The sequence below is a fragment of the Mus caroli genome, unplaced genomic scaffold, assembly GCF_978045245.1.
Source record: "Mus caroli unplaced genomic scaffold, Mus_caroli_1 scaffold_8, whole genome shotgun sequence".
NCBI lineage: Eukaryota > Metazoa > Chordata > Mammalia > Rodentia > Muridae > Mus > Mus caroli.
Window position 1 is genome coordinate 24,000,307 of NW_028227263.1, and position 15,212 is coordinate 24,015,518.

Consider the following 15,212-nt stretch of genomic DNA (forward strand, 5'->3'; position numbering starts at 1 on the left):
CAAAACAAAACAAAACAAAACAAGAAACTAGGGAAAACAGCCATAGAACCTGGTAATGGCTGACAACGTCACCCAGAGACAAAACCCAAGCATGATGTTTCCCAACAACATGGAGTCTTTTTCTTCCAACTCTTTGCCATGCTGGGGATTATCCCAGGGCCTTGAACGTGCCAGGAAGTGTCCCACCACAGAGATAGACCCAGGCAGCACATGCATTGGAACCAAATTCCAGGGGACTTGTGTGTTTGTTAGAACTGGAGCCATGGGGCAGGCCTTAGTTCCCTTCCATTTCTCTGGGGTCTCAAGCTCTCATGGAAGATGACGTCACAAAACAAAGCCACATCGGACTTAAGAGATTGGGACCACTAGAAACTGGGAATTAGATGTTTAGAGACAATCTGAAAACCAGATGTGAGTGAAATTCGTTGGAAACCAAAATGACTATAGCTGAGGGCACAGCTCAGAGATCTTCAGTTCCTTCCCCAACACCCTCCATCCCAGAGAAATGCTACATGAATCACAGTCAGGCCTTGGGAAACATCAGCTTGTGATCCTGTCCACAAGGATGTGCCAAAGCCAGAGGCAGTGATATAGTCCTCAAGAAGCAAGAACACTGTGCACTGTGACTGTGGTCTGTTCTCGTTCTCTCTCTCTCTCTCTCTCTCTCTCTCTCTCTCTCTCTCTCTCTCTCTCTCTCTCTGTGTGTGTGTGTGTGTGTGTGTGTGTGTGCATGCAGTATGGTGTGAGGTTATGTGTGTGTGTAGGTCAACCTGGGCTGGCATCCTTAGGGACACCAACCACTCGTTCTGAGACAGGGTCTCTCATTAGTCAGGACCTTAGTAATCAAGCTAACTTGAGTGGCCAGCCTGCTCCAGGAGGTCCTCCTGTCTTTGCCTCCCCAGAGCTGGGACTGTAATCATGTGGCACCATGCCTGGGGTTCTTACATGGGCTCTGGGGACGACTCAGGTTCTTATACTCCTTGGCTCAGCAAGTGCTTCACTGGCTGTAATATCTCCCCAGGCCCTGGGATGGCTTTCTGGTTGTGGAAACAGGTATTGCTTCTAGGAAGAAGAGCCCAGCCAGGGAAAAGAACTCTCAAGTCACCTGCAGGTGTTTAAACAACACCGCCTGGCTCTGCCCTCAGGTCTCCTGATTTGCTTGTCTGGAGTGTGGTGTTAGCCTGTAGTTGACAAATTTCCCCAGAAAGCAGGAACCTGAAGCAGAGTTTGGGAAAACGGGCTAAAACAAGGATGATACGCTTTTAGTAAAGGTCCAGGCAGTATATCATCATCACCATCATCACCACCACCACCACCATCATCATCATTAATTAGTATTATTGTTATTATTATATGTGTATAAGATGCTAGGGACTGAACCTAGGCATTTGTGTTTTTTTTTTGTTTTTGTTTTATTTTTTTGTTTGTTTTTTGTTTTTTGAGACAGGGTTTCTCTGTGTAACCTTAGCTGTCCTGGAACTCACTCTGTAGACCAGGCTGGCCTCGAACTCAGAAATCTGCCTGCCTCTGCCTCCCAAGTGCTGGGATTAAAGGCATGCACCACCACGCCCGGTGGCATTCGTGTTTTACTAGGCAAGCACTGAAAACATTTCATTTCGTTTTTAAACTTTGAGCCTGGATCTCATTGAGACTGGCTTTGAGCTCTATCCTCCCTGGATTCCCCGCCTGTGCTGGGCGGCATCAAGCATAGGCTCTTGATGTCACCTCTACCAGGTAATGGCCATGCTTGGCTCCCATGCTACACACAAAGGGTAGACCCAGCCTGGCTGGAGAGTCCTTGTTCACATACTGCTGGGCTTGGCACTGAACTGCATGCAGGCCCGGGAACTGACGGCCCAACCTGCTGGCTGGCTTCTCCTTAGGGCAGTCGCCTGCACAGGTTCCCTCTACCGTACCTCAGCTCTCCCGGCATCTCTGAATTGTGACAAAGTCACATTGAAAAGACAATCTAATATTGGTTGACTCTATTGGATTCTGGGCCATAGGTTCCAAGGCCGGACCCTGGTTCTTTTGTCCACTTTAGGACTTTAGCGACCTGCCTCCACTAGGTGACTAAAGCATTACCTCTCTTGAGGAACCTTGAAATAAATATGCTGTGCAGCAAGAACGGTGATTGGAGGTTCACTGCCTAACACGCACCTTTCCTCCTCTAGCTCACCTCCAGGAGAATATTATGATAACATACCTATCATAATAAAATAATGTCTATATCTAAGATGGAAATAAGGCATAGAGAGGTGAAGCGATTTGCCCCAAGTCACAGGGAAAGCCTAGGGGGATTTTCCTTTTGGCAGTGCTAGATATTCAACCCTGGGACTTGAGCCCACACCTAACTGCAAAGCCTGCTTCTGTGACCACTCGGTTCAGTGCTTCCTCATCATCTAGCTTAATGACCATCTATAACCTGCCACCATCCCCAGTCACAACGCCCACGCACAAACTTCTCAAGGTCAGCTCCAAACCTGCTTGGTCTGCTTGGGCAGCAAACCTGGGCTCTTTGGGTCTTGATTGGCATCTAGACCTTCCTCCAACCTTCTTCCACTTCAAACCTGTATTGGGAACTGATAAAATCAATTCTATACAACTCAGGAGAAGCAGGCTGGCAGACCTAGCCCTGTTAGTTTGTTCAGGTTGTGTACCTCATAACTTCAGGGCCACCATCCGTAATGGAGTTGACTGAAGGGCATCCTGAAGTTGTGTGGCACACAACCCATACACCTGGGTGCAGCAGCCCTGGAGGCTGGAGGTAAGATATCCAGGATACACAGGTGTAGGAGCCGCCCTGGGTGTCTGTCTTTATTGCTGTTCAGAAATAAACCATCAGAAAGAGAACAGCCCAAAAGGAAATGCCTCAGTGAGTGATGGGGGATGGGGCTATGTGCTGATGCTTTGGGGGACTGCTTGCACTGGGAGCAGGAAGTACTTGGTTCTTCCTGGGACCTCTGCCTCCAGCTAGAGAAGCGCCCTTCCCGGCTTGTTTCAAACTGAGCAGGTTACAACTTCAGTAGGAATCTTGGCCCCAGTCTGGGCAAGAGCTCTCTCTCCTCACCATGTTCAGCTCTTGGGTGGTCCCTGCTGGGCTGTCTTCAAGCCACCCTGTTCCAGGCCAGCTTTTATCTTGGGCTCTACCTGCCTCTGGAAATTCAGAGCTGATGGGAACTGACTCATGGCCAGAGCCTCGAGCTATGCCCTTAACTACTGTTCCCCTGGCCTGTGTGTTTTCCTGTATTTGTTTTGCTTTTACAATCCAAGCCAGGCTCCATGCCAGGGCTGCACCTGAATGAGCTTATGTGTCCCTTCTCGTGAGCCCAAGAGGTAGGAATTACAATCATTCCGTTTTATAGATCAGATCTCTGAAGCTCACAGAGACTGGGTCAATTCCTTGAAGCCACACAGTTAGAAAGGGAAAGAGCTAGGGATTGAACTGTCTTTTGTACTGTTGAGGCCCAAATTCTTCCTTATCTTTCCCGGGAACAAGAAGCATCAAGCCCTCTGAGTATGTCTATTTGAAGTCTCTGCCCTGACCTCAGGTCTGACAAGCCATAGGTCCTGCTGCTATTGCTGATGAGGGTGATGGTGGTGATGATGGACATGATAAAGATGCTAATCTACAGGAATGGTGCTTAGGGGTGAGGATGATGGTGAGGTGGGAGGCACTGAGGGGGGTGGTACTGGCCGTTCACATCTCCCTGGAATGGATATTGTGAGCAGACTCCACTGAGGAAATGCAGATAGCCTATACTGTGTGTCAGCTCTGTATGTGTTCCCTGGCTCCTCTGTGAAGACCTCCAGAGCCAGTCCCACTGTTTACGAGATACCTCCACCCGCCAACCTGAAATCAGAGACAAGAAGGAGGAAGAGAGAAGGGCTGGAGGTGTGACCCAGGGCCAGAGTGCTTGCCTAGTATGTACACAGTCCTGGGGTCTGGTCCTAGTACTTCAGAAAACGACAACCCAGGAAGGGCAGCACCATTGACCCCCTCGGTGGACTTCTGAGCTTCCTACTACAATCTAGTGTCTCTTTCCCCTGCACTGAGTCCAGACCATACATTCTCTATCCTGTGCCAGGGGCAGGCAGGCCTCTTGGGAGGCAGGCTCAGCCGCTAGGCTTTTGCCTGCCTTTCTGTTGGAGCCATTAGTTCAGAGGATGTTCCTGCTGTTGGGAAGTTTGGAGGCTAAAGCTGGTGCCCCATATTAGAGGGGCCCTAGAATGGCAGTCACATGCTAACACTTGCCAGCCTCTTTGTTAGGAAAGACCAAGAACTTAACCCACAAAAAGACACAGGGTGATTCCCAGCTGAGTGTCCACTTTTCATCCACTCTGCTTGCTCAGACACCTAGAGGGCAGGGCCAGGCAAATAGTGCACCCTGCAGCCAAACTGCCCAGGTCACTGTCCCGGCTTTGTCATGTTGCTGTCAACTTACCTCCGGTAAGTGACTTAACCTCTCCGATTCCATTTATTATCTGCCAAAAATGTACGACTCTGCCGAGAGGTGAGAAAACTCACTCCTTGTGTGTAAATGAACACAGTTACACTACCTACCTTTATGGTTGCTAAAAGAATTCAAAGCAAGTACTTGCAAGTAGTAGCTAGCCCTGCCCCAGGGTGGGGGTGGAACACATGCTTAGTGAGTGCCAAATCCAGGCTCCCATTCCCAGCATTCAAAACAAGAAAGAGTAAAACCTCTAACTGTTGCTATTGGATTGATGGGAAAAAGCCACAGGGCTGCATTTGTACCATTGTTGAAAGCATCAGCGGAAAGTCAATAGAACAACTTTCCAGAACAGTAAGGTGGGTGGGTGGGTGGGTGGGGGGACTCTGGGAGGAGTTGAGATGCCTCCTGGAGGGGTCTTCTGGGAAGAGCTTTGGGCTTTTACACTGCTAGCTCCACCAGGATCAACACTGCCCACAGCCCAGGCTAGCCCCTACTGGAAAGGCCCTCCTGGGAGTTATGGGATTGGGGTGAGGATGGGCTGGGGACCTCCAGGTGAGGTGCAGAGGCTCCTGAGCGCTGAGCCGTAGCTTGATTTCCAGCTATATTTTCAGTGTTTATTATAACTTGGGCATGTACCCATCTCCCTCCACACTTCCTTCCCTTCCTTCCATCATTCTTCCTCCCCAGATGTACACTGAGCATCAGCGTGGAGCCTCAAACTCAGCTCCTACGGTGAACCAAACACCCTCACTTTACCCCTGGTTTAAATGTCTACAAAGTAGGTTATAGTGCCCAGCATGTGAGGCATCCCTGCTTCCTTCCTGGGATGCCTCCAACCTCTGAGTGCCTCTTCCTATGGAGACCCAGGTTCTGCCATGGGCTCATAATCCCAGGGTGGGGTGGGGAATTGGCACCCTCCCCAGCACACCTAGCCCTAACTTGATTTTTCAGCAGTTCAGGAAAAGGTGACAGTGCTCTCTGCCCCAGCAGGCTCAGGGTTGTGTCTCCCCACACTTTGCCTCCCCTCCTCCCTGTCTCCTCCCCTTCCTCCTCATCACCCCCACCCCCACCTTCCTCTTTTGCCTCCCTTGAATGAGCGCTCACTTTCAGATGCCAGGCATGCTCTTGCTATCTGACACATGCCAACCCCCAATCTCTAAACAGTCCTTCAAAGGCTGCCCCTAAATTCATAGCCTCAGACCTGACAGCTTTCTTTACTTTCTTTCTTTAACACAATCAACCCAACAAGGCCAAGACCAAGGGCTTCTCACAATGGTGTGAGCAGAGGGCAGAGGTGTTCTACACAGTGTGTGAGGACACACACACACATACACGCACGCACACACGAACACAGAACACACACATGTGCACAAACACAGTCACCAGTCTAGAAATGTCAGTAATCCTAAGCAAAGTGAGCCTGTTGCAGAGTTCCATCTCTGGTGCAAGTGTTCCAAGGAGCCAGATGAACAGAAGTTCCCGAGAGAGCACGGAGCTTTCACCTGGGAATGAGCTCCCGGCACACTGAGGGAAAACAAGCAAGCCTGCCTGGCTTTGTTCTTGAGGTCCACATCCCAAGGTCAGCCAGGAAGGAAACAGCAACACTTGCCCAGGTACTTCCAACTCCCCACACCCACTGCGACTAAGATTTTCCTAGTCTGGGGGTGCTGGGGTAAGCGAAGGAGAAGGTTGAACTCAGGTCATTTTTACTGTGTGGCCTTGGGCAGTTTGGGAACCTCTCAGAGCCTCCAGAGACCCGAGAACTGTCTGGTCACAAGTGATCTTCTAGAAAACTCAGAGTCATCGCTAGACAAGGATCTTTAGTGTCAAAATAAAACATCTTTGTGGTAGCTTCACCTCCAACCCCAGAGCTCAGGCTAGCCTGAAGAGCATGCTGAGAGCGTGCTTCATAAACTAAAACAGAGAGGGGCCTGCAAGACAGTTCAGGGGCAAAGGGGCTTTGCTGCCAGGCCCTGAGTTCCATACCCAGGACTCACACAGCAGGAGAGAGCTGACTCTTGCAACTTGTCCTCTGACCTCTACACACCTATGGTGGCATAGTCGTACCCACACACACACTGACAAAATAAATACGGAGCTACAATCAACTGAAACAAACAATAACCCCCTCAAAACAACTTCTCAGGCTTTTGGTTCACCTCGAGTCTAGTTACATAACACCCATGTATTCAGGGTTTACTGTGGGCCAAGCACTGTGGTTCGCGCTTTGTTCTCTAACCCTCAGAGTGTTCATTTGAGGAGACAATCATTATTTCCGGTTTACAGACAGGAAAACTGAGGTCCAGTCAGGCTAAGGAACTTGCCTGAGTCTTGAAGCCTCTAAGTAGTAGGGCTGGCTGAATTAGAATCTCCGTTATCTGTGGGATAAGAAGCCAGGGTGGCAAAGCACAGCATCTGTCTGTGTTTCTTTCCAGCTGGCAAGAGTTTGTTTATCTGACTCCACAGATTGCATTTTTGCATTATAAAATAATAATTTCTAATTTGTTCAAGGTCAGTAATCAAAAATACAGACTTGATCCCCTACTATCATGGTATGTATGTGCGTGTGCGTGTGTGTGTGTGTGCATGCACGCCTAAGCTGGAGTCAACTTTGGGTGATATTCCTTAGGAGTGGACCACATTGTTGTTTTTTGAGATGGGATTTCCAGCCAGAGCTGATGTTTGTTAATTAGGCCAAGGGCTTGGCCAGTGAGCTCCAGGGATCATCCCAGCTCCCCCTCCTCAGAGCTGAATTACAATCGAGCACCACTATACTGGGCTCTTTTTCCGCATGGGTTCTAGAAGTCAAACAGGTTCTTGTCCTTGTGCAGAATTTAAACCTGAAGTCTTAGGATCTGATTCCAGTTGCTGGTTTCAGCCGCCTTGCTCCCCTGAGCCTGATGGGTGATGGCCCCGGGGCAGCAGCTCTGTGTGTGCACAAAATAACTTAATGCTTATACAGGGCTGATGAGGCCAGCACTTTATCTGCCCCATTTGGCAGATGGGAAAATGAAGCTCGGAGAGAGACTCACTCAATAGGGTCCACATAGCTGAAAAGTGTCAGAACCAAAGCAAGTGTCAGAACCCAGGGCAACTGAGGTCAAAACTTCTATTTTGTTATTGTTGCTGTGTGTGTGTGTGTGTGTGTGTTGCTGAGGATCAAATCTAGGGTCTTATACATGCTAGGCAAGTGTTCTACCATGGAGCTACATATACTTAGTTCCCTAAGTGCCTTTCTCTCCCTCCCTCCCTCCCTCCCTCCCTCCCTCCCTCCCTCCCTCCCTCCCTCCCTCCCTCCCTCTTTTCCTTCTTTCCTTCCTCCCTCCCTCCCTCTTTTTCTCCCTCCCTCTTTTCCTTCTTTCCTTCCTTTCTCCCTCCCTCCCTCCCTCCCTCCCTCCCTCCCTCCCTTCCTCCCTCCCTCCCTCCCTTCCTTCCTTCCCTTTATTATTGCAAATCTAAATTATAAGCTGTTTTAAAGTGCACAGTTTAGTGTGACTTAGCACACTTCTGCCCTTGCACAGCTGCCTCTGCTGCCCATTTCCAGTCTTTCACCATCACCAACATGACAGGACCAAGAAACACAGCCCCAACCCCTTCCCTCCCCTCCCCTTGATGACCTCATCCATATGACCTCATACAGTTTTTGCTCTTTTGTCATCACAGCCCCTGCTTTAAAAGTCAAATTCTCATTAAAACCTTCTAGAACCCATGTGAAAAATCCTCAGGGCTGGAGAGGTGGCTCAGTGGGCTTAAGTGCTTCCTGCACAAGCATGAAGTTCTGAGCTCGGATCCTCAGTCTGTAAAAAGCTGGCCTGGAACTCGCTAAGTAGACCAGGCTGGCCTCAAACTCATAGAGGTCTTCCTGCTTCTGCTGCCAGAGTGCAGGGATTAAAGGCCTGGGCCACCATGCTGGGCTTGCCTCCTGGCTTTTTAAAGGCCATTCCCTAAATGTGGACTTCCTTTCTCATTCTGTTCCCAAAAGAACGCCTGCACGTACGTCCTTCAAAACCTGCCTTAGAGATTTCCCTCCTCTTTGTGCCCTTTCTTGAAGTGTTGTAACAGGGTCTGGCCAGTTGACACTGCCATTACCAGAATACTGAGGCCCTGTTTACGGAAATCCAGGCAGCAGTGGAGCGATTTAAGTGTATTGACTCGTTTAATACCTGAATACCCCTCCAAGGCAGGCACTGCGCATCACCTGTTTTCCCCACAAGAAAATAGTCACTAAAGAGACAAATTAGAGACCTAAAATGGCACAATTTATCTAAATCACCTGGAAGACAGTAATAGCTTTAGAGCCTGGTTCTTACTTTCTATTGTGCTATGCTTGGAGAATCAGGGTGGCCTCCAGGGGACTATGGGGTCTTGGAGGTTCCTGCCTGGGGTAAAGGGAAGCTACCACTGCTTAAAGTCTCAGGACTAACCTACAGTGTTGAAGATTTATGTTTTAGAATTATGCATGTATGTGCCTGTGTCTGGGTATGTGCATTCGAGGACAGATGCCCAAGGAGGCCAGAGGCATCAGATCAAAGCCAGGCGCTCTGCAAAGGCAATACATGCCTTTAGTATCTGAGCCATAGCTCCAGACCAGCTAATCCACGTGTTTAAGAGGAAGTGTAGGGCCTGGGAGATGGTTCAGTGGATAAAACACTTGCAGTGCAAGGGTGAGACCAGAGTTACATACCCAGAGCCTACATACAAGCTGGGAGGGTGTGGAGGCCATGGTTAATCTCAATGCTCAGGGAAGGGCAAAATCCAGGGGCAAGCTCACGGTCTAAACTAGCCAGATCCACGAAGAGAGCCAGGTTCAGTGAGAGACGCTGCTTCAGTAAGCAAAGTGGAGAGGCTGGAGGAGGGGCATGAGATGTCAGTCTCTGGCTCCACACGAGAACACATAAGCATACAGAGCATAGAAGCATGTGAACAGGCACACACACACACACACACACACACACACACACACACACACACACACACACACAGTATGTTTGTATGCACCTCATAAAGGCTGCCCAAAGGCTTTCTTATTTGTTTGTTTGTTTAAGACACTGTGGAACCCTCGCTGTCCTGGAACTCACTCTGTAGACTAGGTTGGCCTTGAACTCACAGAGACTGGTCTGCCTCTGCCTCCTGAGTGCTAGAACTAAAGGCATGCGTTACCACTGCCTGGCTCTTTTTAAATGAAGTTTTTTTCTATTTTTTTTTTTAACTTTATGTGTATGTGCCAGATGTGTATCTGGTATTCACAGAGACCAGAAGAGGGCATTGAATTCCCTAGAACTGCAGTTATGGATGGTCGTGAGCCACCATGTAGGTGATGGAAATTGAATCTGGGTCATCTGCAAGAGCAGCCTGGACTCTTAACCACTAGGCCATCCTTCCTCAGCTCTCTTACCCTGGGCTTCTGTCATTTCAGCTGTCTCATGTATTCCAGAGATGGACACCAGAAATAATTTCTGCATCTTAGCTCAGGGCCTTTCTAACTACCACACTAGGACCTTTTTCGTACCATGGCATGTTTAGACTCCGATGTGAGCTGGCCTTGGCACTCTGCAAGGGAAATATGCCTTTGGCTCCTGTCCATTGTTAGGGACTCTGGTTGTCCTGGGGGTATGGAAGAGCTCCCAAGTGGTAGCTCAGCATTGCCTCCACCACGGGGTCATCTTAGTGTCTCCCCTGTCCAGAGCAAGACTTCCTGAATTTTATTTGCATTATCCTACTGAACGCTCAACAAGACTATTATCATTAAGCCCATTCAACAAATGTGAAACTGGGGCTCAGAGACAGGAGTCCTCCTGACCTGAGAAGGGGAGAAGTTGAATTGAAATGGAGTCTCTCTGATTTTAGCATTTTGCTAGCCTGGCTGCGATCAAACATTCTAACACACTAATTTGTTTGTTTTGGTCTTTTGAAACAAGGTCTCACCATGAAGCTCTGGCTGGCTTAGCATTTGCTATGTAGCCATGGCTGACCTCAAACCTGCAGTCCACCCATGTCTTTGGAGTACTGGGATTACTGGCTTGTACCACCCTGACGTGCTCCAGCTAACTTCTGATGGTCCTATTAGACCTTTGAGGATGCTCATAATCTTTTTGCACTATTATCTGGACTGAGAAGGTGTGGGACACACAACCAGGAGACTGGGCACTCAGCTTTGTCTGCCCATGGTTCTTAAATTTATGTGTCTCTGTGTTTGCACCCTGTGATGGTATTCTCAGAGGCTGGAAGAATGTGTCAGATCCCCTTAAACTAGAGCTACAGGTGGTTATGAGCTGGTTGGCATGGGTGCTGGGAACCGAACTTGGGTCCTCTGGAAGAGCAGTAACCACTGCTAGCTCCCCAGCTCCCTACCCTAACCCACAGTTCTTTATCACCCTGTCTCCTATCAGATGGGGAGAATGACACTGGCTGCCGTCAGAGAGCCCCTCACAGGAGCCTTTGGTGCCCCTGAGCATAGGCATGCTTGAGGACGGGGCCTTTCCTGACCCTTGTGCTCAGTAGAAGCTGGAGGTAGAGGGGAAGTGAATTTGTCCTTGACCACAGATAGCTACCACAGATGGGGGCTTGCCTGTATGTATGCTTTGGAGTCTGTTTTATGTCAGTGCGTACTTGTATTCACTGTCTATACATGTATGCACATATATGGCTTCTGTGTGCTCGATGAAAAAGAAGGGAACTTGATCTCCCAAATTCATATCCTGTGAAGTTAGTTGAGAACAAAGAACAAGAATTTGGAAACTGACCCTGAAATGGAAATTTATAAGTTGGTACCATGTCCATGAAGCCACATAGATGGTTCTAGAAGGAGTAAGTGGGGGTGGGGGTAAGCCACCATTACCCAATGGTATGCACGGATTATACAATTAGCATTGCATATCTGCCCACAACATTACTATTTCACACATTTCCTATGGGCTTGTATATATGACTGTACAGGTGTGGAGAAAGGTCTAGAAGAAGTACTCCATTTGAAGATGGCGGTTACCTTTAGGGAACAGGTACATCGGACGCCATAGGTTTGAGAAAGAAGAAGAGTGGGCCCTTCTCTATTTGCTTGCTGGCAGATGTCACATTATGGAACTTTCTAGATCCTCATCGAGGGACCACGGCAGACTGGGCTGTTCCAAGACCCTTGCTGATGGAGATTTCTTGTGCGTGGGGAAAGCTCTGCAGCTGTCTTCCTGAACCCCGTGCCTCTGTTTCTCCCCCTTTGTTCTGCTCTCTGTCCCTCATGTCCTGTGTTGAGCACATCTATGCTATGTGACATTGTCTAGACATTAACTTTGTTCTAAAAATCCCGGAATGGTGGAGAGACAGCACAGGTCGGGACTTGGATCTGGGCTCCTCCCCAGCACTGCCTCTTACAATGGTGTTCTCCAGAGATGGCTGGCTTGTGCGCATCCTTCCTCCCCCTCCCTGATACTCAATTTCCATTCTGTGAAAGGGGACCGCCCCCCCCCCCCAGCACATTCGGCGGGGATTGCCTGGCGGCGGCGGCGACGCGGGATGCTCAAAAGTTTTGCTATTGTCACCTTATGAACTACAGCTCGCCCCGCCCACTCTGCATGAGTACTTGACCACAGCCCTTCCCTCCAGCAGCGACAGAAGTGCGACCCTCGCTAGATATCTCGTTGAGCGTTCGTTGAGCGAGTCTTTCCCCTGTCTTCCTGCGTCCCTAGCAGGTCCAGTCCCACTGTCCCCGCAGTAGCGAGCATGGTGGTGGCCAGATACCCTACGCCCTCCTGCGGGAAACTGAGGCTAAGTAGCCGGCTCTCAGTCGCTGTCGGGGACGGAACTGCGGTCCTTGCCCGGGTGCGCGCGCGCGGAGGTCGCTGTCATACCTGTTTAGGAAGCTCCTCCAGTGTGAGGTGATGGCAGCTAAGGTGGTGGCGTCCGAGTGGCTGTGGAGCTGGGTCACCTGTAGAGCCCGGGACGCTGTAGGCGGAGGGAGAGCGGAGGGCGGGGACCTACCGGGAGGGCCTGCGGGAGGAGCCTGCCTTCCTGGGTTAGTCCAGGCTACCTGCACCGTCCAGCTCCCAGGCCACTTTGTTCCAGTTGACAGGCTCCAGGTCAGTATCCTCTGCAGTCCTTCCAGGTCACTTCTCACCTCCCAGTCCCAGTCTCTATACAGGGTTGGGGGCAGGCAACGACAGGGGATTCCATTTTCTACATTGGTGCAGAAAAGCCTTCCTCCGTGTATCCTCACACCACAACCAGCATAAACCACACATGCTGGAGTATCACAGCATGTGTGTGGAGCATCACACACACTGTGACACATCACCTTACAGCCTTATTCTACTGATGCAGTGATTTCACTTCACAAATTGGGGATTTCTGGGAAGCTCTGCTGTTCCCCAGAACATTCTTGCTCATGGCCGATCATGAGATATAACCCCCCACCTCTGTGGTAGATAACTACAGGCCACCTGGAAGTCTGGGAAGGAGGCTCCTTCCCAGTGAGCCTACCCACTCCACTTACAGTAACTTTAAGTCATCACTGTTACTCCTGGGCTGGAGGCTGAACATGGCTTATCTTTTCCAAGCTGAAATTGAGCCTGCATTTTAAGAGGAGCGTAGGTGGCACTTTGATTAGGAGACCCCTCAGGAATGGGGTCGCTCATCTACTCAGTTAACAGATTAACTCATCTATGTGGCCAATGGATTAATGGTCATCTCGCCTTTGCAGGTAACTTGACTGGATCTTCCAGGAGCACCGAACTTGGCTCTAGGGCTCTGCCCACAAGGAGGACATTACCAGGTGCAGGACCTAGTGACCTTGGTCCAGAGCTGCGTGTCAAAGCACATTTCTTTTGAACATATCCAGTATTGTGGCATTTACGATAAAGAACAGACTAAGGACACCTGTATGTGTCAGTCCCTTCTCTTCCCTCCACCGTCTCTCCTCAGGTCAAAGCTACCCTCGTGTCCATTCGGCTTTCTTTTCTGTAACCATGGCTTCATTTCCTGCGCATCTTTCCACAGATGCTTCTAAGATAGAAGTTCTTGAAGATTGCATCACAGGCACCTATTGTACTTTTAAAAATCACTGAGGACCCCAGAGTCTCTATTTACATGGGCATCCTAGCTTGTTTTCTACGCTGTGATAAATATCACACACAAAACCAACTTGAGTGACGAAAGAGTTTATCTCATTTTGCACACTCCAGCCCCACTCAAAAGAAGCCAAGGTAGGGAGTAAGCAACCCTGGAAGTCAGAGCTGAAGCAGAGGCTGTGGAAGGCCAGTGCTTACTGACTTGTGCCCCATGGTTTGCCCAGCCTGATTTCTTGTATAACCTAGGACCACCCATCAGGGTGGCAGCTCCCACAGTGGGCTGGGCCCTCCCACATCAATCGTCAATCAAGAATGCCCACAAACTTGCTTACAGGCCAATCTGACGGAGATGTTTTCATAATTGGGTTTCCCTCTTCCCGGAAGACCCGAGCTTGTGTCATGTTGACAAAAAAACCAAGCAGCTCCAAGAGTTACACCTCTTGCTGTTTTCTAGGTGGGCAAGTAACACACTGCACGGCACATGCCTTCAGTCTTAGCATTTGGGCGGAGAGGCAGGAAGACCCAGAGTCTGAGGTTAGCCTGGGCTACATAGTGAGGATGAGGCAAGCCTGGGCTGCACAGTGAGACCTTGTCAAAATAAAATAAATGAATAAATAATAAATGAATAACTAAAAGTTAAATCAACACTGATACTACAAAAATTATTTTCAAAGGTGACACAGCTCAGGAGGTAAGGTGTTTGGTGTATAATCAGGAGAAACTGAGTTTGTACCCCTGGCATCTGTGGATGTGGTATGGTGGCCTCTGCCTGCAATCTCAGTTCTGGGAGGCTTGACAGGTGGATCCTGGGGGCTTCCTGCCTAGCCTGTTCAGACAAATGGCAAGTTCCAGGTTCAGTAAGAGACCCTGTCTCAAAAAAGATGGTGGCACCTGATAGAGGAAATACCTGTATCCCTAAAGTCTACCTCTGACCTCCAGATATACATTCTCAGTTAAGCACACCAGCATTCTCATTCTGGCACCCCCCACCCCAAATCCCTATGCCCTGACATAAGTAAAATGCTCTTCCAAAACATTTCTTTCTGGGATGGAGACTTCTGTGAGGGCACTGTTAGCATTTCTCTCTCCCTCTCCCTCTCCCTCTCCCTCTCCCTCTCCCTCTCCCTCTCCCTCTCCCTCTCCCTCTCCCTCTCCCTCTCCCTCTCCCTCTCCCTCTCCCTCTCCCTCTCCCTCTCCCTCTCCCTCTCCCTCTCCCTCTCCCTCTCCCTCTCCCTCTCCCTCTCCCTCCCCCTCCCCCTCCCCCTCCCCCTCCCCCTCCCCCTCCCCCTCCCCCTCCCCCTCCCCCTCCCCCTCCCCCTCCCCCTCCCCCTCCCCCTCTCCCTCTCCCCCTCCCCTCTCCCTCCTCCTCCCCCTCTCCCTCTCCCTCCCCCTCTTTCCTCCCTAACAGACCCTTGGACTGTCCTGTGTGCTTCTGCATGTTGTCTGTTGCCCGGTGTTGTTTCAGTACAAGACAATGACCGAGTCTCAGCTTTGGCATGCCTTAAAGATATAGCCTGTCCCCATGGGAGAGTCATGTGCTGGATTTGAATCTCCATTGTGAGGTGTAGACAGGATGCTGTTCCAACTTCTTAATCCAACCATTGCATTTAGGGGTGGGGCCTTAGGGAGGTGACTGGCACTAAGTCATCAGGGTGGAGCCCCATGATTGAGTACTGGTGGCTTTATGAGAAAGAGAAAG

The 15,212-nt window shown here is 49.9% G+C and overlaps 1 protein-coding gene across 2 annotated transcripts in view; it reads right to left on the reverse strand.

Annotated features, from left to right (window-relative positions):
- Scnn1b (sodium channel epithelial 1 subunit beta) overlaps window positions 1-12,389 on the reverse strand; it is a 55,205-nt gene extending 42,816 nt beyond the window's left edge. The window contains exon 1 of one of the 2 annotated variants that reach the window (XM_085841348.1): window positions 12,299-12,389. The gene's annotated coding sequence lies outside the window, so the exon portion shown is untranslated. The remainder of the gene's footprint in view (window positions 1-12,298) is intronic. The other variant, XM_085841349.1, reaches the window with a different exon arrangement.
- Window positions 12,390-15,212: the final 2,823 nt, after the last annotated feature.